The following is a 6,861-nucleotide window of genomic DNA, read 5'->3' as shown; positions in this document are numbered from 1 at the left end:
CAGGGAAATGAACAGAAAGTCCAAATTTGATTCCAGTCCCTGTGCATTACAGAGGGCAGGGATGGAAAAATCCATGGGCAAATGGTTGATGAAAAACAGCTTGTTCCTAAGGAATATAACTACTGACTCCCCCAACCGTGGACCTTAAAAGGGCTAAAATAATGACCTTTTATTCTTATTCAGCACTTTAACATTTTTACAGTACTTTTGCAGCCATTCCTTCCCTGAATTTCACAAACTAGCATCCTGCTGGCCAAATGCAGTCCACAGACATGCTTTGTGTTGGCCCACAGATTAACACGTTGATTCCCCATGAGGGACTTTCATTCATTCCTGAAAAGCTGGCTGCAAAGAGAAAAACCACTAAATGAAAAATATTTCCATTCAATTGAATGGGGAAAATTATGAGGTATTTCATTCCAAACCAAGATAGTTAAACTGTTTATTAAGATTATAAAAAAGTTATAACAGTTGAACAATGAAAATAAATGTATAGGTAATAACAACTTTAAAGTCTATAAATATAGTTTGCACATAAAACATAATGTGATGAAAATTTATGGTGCTCGCTTTTTTCTTCTTTCTGCATCATTTTCTTCATCAATTTTTCAACCTTTTGGGGACTCCCGGTTATTTTGCACTCAAACAACACTTGAAAATAAAGTTATAACACAGAAAAACACCCTCAGGGCAAAATAAAAGCTAAATAAGACAGTGCTTCAAAATGTGGAAATAGCATACACATGCAATTTCAGAGAGTCGTGAGAAGCAACCACCTCTTCATCTCTGGTACTTGACATTCCTAAACAAAGCAAAACAACTGAGTTCATCCAAACGTATGCAATTCAAATTCTCTCTATATACTATTGACCGGAAATTGCTGTTATATACACAGGTAAGTATTTTTTTGCCCGAAACCATAATGTAACAATATCACCTCTTTTAACAAATTTATGTAGTGTATATAAGGATGAAAAAAGTCATTTATACACTCACCAAAAAATGGAGGCTGCCAAAAGAGGGTAGAATGTTTCAAAAGCCATTAGAACAGGAAGGCTTCAACTGATCAATGGTTATGAAAGTCTGTACTGCAAAATCGGAATCCATTGGAAACATTTAGAAATAAAAAATATCACGAAGACATATAAAAGTCTGGCTTCTCTTGAGAAAGGAGACAATCTGACTACTCTGGTCTCAATGTTCTCACACAGCAGCAGCAAACAACTGGAGAAGTGGCTGCCCATCCACAGAGCCATGCACACCCCAGGACAACACAGTCCCCCCAACCCTCTTCACTCAGTTACATTCCTTACGGCCCTTATAGACATCTTTAGTCTGGGATCCTACTTATTTTGCCTGTTCATTGCAATGCTCTTACATGTACAAGCTGCCTTCCCACACAACCTGCTTTCCACAAAGAGACTCAGGCTACACTAACAGTGAACTCCTCCAGAATAGATGCCTTCCAAGGCACCATGTTTGAGACAAAACTGAGCAGTTTTCAGGCATCTGTGACCACAGGGATACTGTCCCACCCTAATCAATGTGGAAGATTTGGAGTTTAAGAGCTCTAATTGTCCTCTAATTATCCCCTGGTTTTGTCAACACTTCCTATCTTCTACTATGGATATTTTTATGCATGCCTTCTCGTCTCTGTTAAACTCTATGTTTCTTTCATATTTATCCCTGTACACAGAGAGAGAGAGAGAGTGAGAGAGAGAGAGAGAGAGAGCGCGCATGTGTACACTTCCGGAGAGAGAGAGAGTGCATGTGCGCATGTGTGCAAGAGAGAGGGGGAGAAAGGGAGAAAGCACCTCCTAGTACAGTGATACCATAGGTTCTAGGTTAGATAATCCTATTTTTTTTATTTTAAGTTCTGGGATGCATGTTTGTTACGTAGATACACATGTGCACGTGGTTTGCTGGACCTATCAACTCGTCATCTGAGCTTTAAGCCCCACATGCATTAGGAATTTGTTCTAGTGCTCTCCCTCCCCTTGCCCCTCAACCCCCAGCAGGCCCTAGTATGTGATGTTCCCCTCCCTGTCCATGTGTTCTCACTGTTCAGCTCCCACTTATGAGTAATAACATGCAGTGTTTGGTTTTCTGTTCCTGTGTTAGTTTGCTAAGAATGATGGCTTCCAGCTTCATCCATGTCCCTGCAAAGGACGTGAACTCATTCTTCTTCGTGGCTACATAGTATTCCATGGTGTATATGTACCACATTTTCTTATCCAATCAGATAATCCTATTATTAACCCCACCTCCCTTAGGGTTCCCTCCAGGGAAAGCTATGACACAAACAGTAGCTAAATGAAAAATGGAGTACTCAAAGTTGGGGTAAACTGTGTACCCCCAGCTTAAGTTACTGCCTGTCAACTAGGGATGTCAGGACTCCAGAGAGGATAGCAGAAGCAGAGCCTATACCTAAGTGCTTCCTGCAGGGGAGCAAGAAGTGGTAAAGAATAGATGAAGCTCAGACTTGTGCCTCTGTAGCACAGTAACAACTCCTTCTTCCAGAGAAAACATGGCTTACTAAAACCCCTAGACTCAGATCAATGAGCTTATTAGCTACTTCTTCCTGGGGCAGAATCTAGAAAGTAGATACCAGATGAGTAGAAAATCCCCTTCCCATTGTAGAAACCCAAGAATCTTGACTAATGTTTGCTTAGGCAACCCAGGCATTATTATTCTCATTGTACTAGAGAAACTGAGGCCCCAAATGTCATATAATATGTTCAAACTTGGAAATGTAAAACTGGACTAAAAATCTAGCAATTTTTATTTGAATTCTCCGGCTAAGTGGTATCACTGGATAAAATATTTCCAAGAGTTTTGGACTATCTGACTAAAAGTTCTTGGAGGTTATATTTGGAGTGCCTAAAACTGGTGTGATTGTTATTACTTTCAGCCCTCTTTGGCCTCTAAGTTCTACACTGCTCATGTTTATGGGGCATATTTTTTCTGAGGAAGAGCATCTGGAATTATCGTCAGTCACTGGAAATAGCTCTCAATTTTGCACACTGGATTCAGCTGGGAAGCTTTGACAGATACTGGTGCCACAGTCCCAGCCCTAGAGATTCTGATTTTGATCAGCTGGGATGCAGCCAGGCATTAGGAGTTTTAAAAGTTCCCAGAGTATTCTAATGTGGATCCAGCTTTGAGAACTACAGTTCTAAACTCTCCTTTTGGATGTCTGGGCTTTTCGCTGAGAAAGTCTTGGCTTTCATGAGGGCCAGGAAGCTAATGTCCTGTCCTACCACCTAGGCTACACAGGAATCTTGCAGCTGAGTCCTGTTGCCAACGTTAAAGTTTCACTTTTCAAGCCAAGAATCTATTAGTAATACTAATAATTACTGTTTAGTGAGCACTTACTTTGTGCTGGGTACTGCGATAAATGGTTTGCATGCATTACACATAACCTTGTTTAAATCTCAGCACTATCCTGTGAGACAGGTGCTATTATTTTTTTCCCAATTCCCAGATGAAGGCTCAGAGAGTTTGCATGACTTAGCTAAGATCATCTAGCTCCTAAGAGGCAGGACAGGAATCAACCGTGGCCTCACCCGTATGCTAGAACTCTTAAAGCATCATGCTATACTGTCCAATCTAGAACTTTCAAGCAGCTCTTGAATATTTTATTTCTGTGGAACAGATAACATAATTGTAATGCCACTAGCAAAACTAGAATTATGTTGACTAGTGGTTAAGAGCAAGGGCTCTGGAGCCAGTCAGAGTTGCAATCCTGGCGTCATCACTCGTGGTCTGGGTGACTTTGGGCAAGGCATTGACCTTCATCAATCTCAATTTACTTTCTCTTGAAGAGCCCTAATAATAGTAGCTAAACCATAGAGTTGCGGTGGGAGTAAATGATATTAGCAAATTGAAAGCACATAGAAGAGGACTTGGCTCACAGTGTTTAATAACGAGCACATTAAATGTTACTTTTTGGTCATAATTTTTAGAACTATGCAACATCCAAACATCCCCTTAGGACAGGGGACTTGGTCCCAAGGCCTTGTTTGTACAAATGAGTATGTACCTAGCTTCAACTTTTTTCGTGACACTTAACCCATTAGCCTTCGTAACATATTTGAAACATGCTCTTAAATACAGGCCCCCAATTCAATAGCTATACAGGGAATTAGGACAGTATCAAGAAAAGAGGTTATGAAAAATGTTCCCAAAGAAACTTGTTTTCTGATAGTTCAGTAATTTACCATCAAATTTGCACATGCCCTGTAGCATGAGAAAGCATCAAGGAAGCTAATTCTATTCTCTTGCTGAAATAGAGTTGAAGTCCTAGGGTAAACTTCTTTGCAGAAATTTATAATCCAAGTCAGACACAAACCACCAAACAAGTCTCAACAAAGAGTTTCAATACCTATGAGAATAAAAGAAGATGGTATCGTGACTTTGTAATAATGAGGAGTAAACATACTTTCTGGAAGGGGAAAGGAGGGTAATGGGCTATGTGAAGTCCCAAGGATCCAGGCAGTCTTTCTAGAAGACATATAATACAGCATATTGACATGAGCAAGTAGACACTTCATAAATGTTTTATTATCTTAGTAATTAGAATTCAGAACTACTCACTTTAGTTTGACCTTCTGAGTTACTGTTTTGAAGGCCTTTCTCCAAAGGCTTTCCTATTATAATCTTACCTCTGAGCATGATTTCACCTTCTGGAAAGAGAGTAGGTAAAGAAAAGAAGATGTTCTGGATATCTTTAGTGCACTCGAGTGCCCACAAATCCTGCCTGGAGTGCCCTCACCTGATGCTTCCAAATGGACTGTTGGAGTGGGCTTTGCTCCCTGTGATCTGTCAGTCATACTCTGAGTTTGCTGCTTCTCGACCCATGCATGTAGGCAGGTGTCTGAGTGTGAGGATACTTTGCATTTTAGAAAAAAATAAAAGAGATCTTTGCAATGTGTCTGATCCAATTATGTGAGCCCAAAGAAAAGCACAGAAAGGTCAAGAGGAGCCCACAGTGAGAGAAGACTCCAGAATAACTTTATTGGTGGTCTTGAAGAGCTGGGCTAATACACCTCAATGAGCCATTAAAGGAGGAAGGAGAAAGAGAGAGGGTAATAAACATGCATCTTTGTTCAAACGTACTCATCAACAAAGCCTACTTTTCCATATGGACAACAACTACTGTTAGTTTTTAAGTAGTGATAAGAGCTAGTGGAGCACACGGGACCCTTACCTGGAGCACCATTAACAAAAACTCTTAACCAGAGGTTGACAAGGCCCTTTGACCACACATTTATCTTTTCAGCTAAATGCATATGCTCAGGAAGCAATTCCATCCCAGGGAGATCTTCAAACAACAAATATATACATTCTGCTCTTAAGCTGAACACAGGATAAAAGATGTTCACCTACATGGCAAAGCCCACACACAAAGTAACAGCCCTTTTCAGAGAAGCAGGCCTTTCTGAAAATCTATGGGCAGAACCTACTTAAGCACGAAGAAATATTTTATTCAGGATGCAAATAAAAACACCAAATGTAGTATTACAGCACTTTTGCTGCACTGAAAAAGCAGCAAGTTCTTTTAACGAAGTGCATTTCTATTTGTAAGGTATTCAATAGCTGACTTCTAATTACATAAATAAGAATTGTACAAAGTTAGATTTGACTTCTCAGTCATTTACCTTTATTCTTTAGGCATTTGAAATTGTCGAGGAAGAGGCATTATTTCTCCTCTGTTCCTCCTTTTTCAACACATGACCCCAGAAGCTTATCCAAAGCCACAAGTCAAATAATTATACGTGGGTTACTTACAAGCCTAAGACCCTTGGGAACAGCACCCACAGTCAATAAATGCATCAAGAAAGTCCACATTAGAAAAAAAGAAGAAGAAGAAGAAAACTAGAATCAAAATTAAGCATCTGTGAGTTCTGGTACAAAAGCTTCCTGACCTTGGCTAAGTCATTTCTTCCTTCCAATAAAATCAGTAAGTTGCACTGAGTCCTCCTCCAGGACTTCGTATAAGCAGGACAGTTATAGGAGCTAAAACGAATGTTGAGGTGGGGGAAAGCGCAGCAGGCTGTAACAGAGCTACAAAGTGGTATGGAAGAACAGAAGAAGTGATGAATTCTGATCTGAGAACAGCAAGGGCCCCAGAAGATCTGAACTACAGTGATTTGGTGTCCAGGGTCACCAGAGAAATGGGACATTCCTTTCTAGTTACGATAGAAGATCTCTTGAAATCTGTCCAAAATATTGGAACTGCCTCATTAAAAGTGCCTGGAGGTTATATTTGAACCAATCTTGATTTAAGGGTCCTGAGTCTATTCTAAGTCTGGATTAGATCATCAGTTTTTCCCCTCTTGACAGGCCCCCATTTCCTATTCAGAATCCAGCCTCAAACTCAGATACGACCTCAGAAGCTAGACTTCTAAAAAGGAAGACAATATCATCCCTAGCTAGCTTGCCTTACCACTGTACAATGGCTCTGGAGTTTCCAGATCTTTTTAACACAGCCCAGACCATAAGATCTGCTCAGCCATCTAAGAGGGACAGCATGGGACCTCAGTAGATCATTGGATCCCAACCATATTTACATGCATTCTGACAAACATTAAGTGTGCATTATGTATAAAACATTTTAAAGAAGAAGAACACTTAAGAAGCTATACCTTTTCTCAAGGAGGTCTTGATCCACTGGGGAAGCTGACACTGGAATGTCTTATGATAGAGACACAAAATGTTATCAGAGCTCAAAGATTACGGGGTGTGGAAGTACTAAGAATGCCTCCAAGAGGCTACATTATCACGGGAATCCCTGGGTCTCTCCATGCCCAACAGCTCAGCCTACTTTGAACCCTGTTGGCCTGACCTGCAAGGACAAGC

This window comes from Callithrix jacchus, chromosome 8 (genome assembly GCF_049354715.1).
Source record: "Callithrix jacchus isolate 240 chromosome 8, calJac240_pri, whole genome shotgun sequence".
NCBI classification, from domain to species: domain Eukaryota; kingdom Metazoa; phylum Chordata; class Mammalia; order Primates; family Cebidae; genus Callithrix; species Callithrix jacchus.
Note: the sequence above shows the minus strand (reverse complement) of the source record.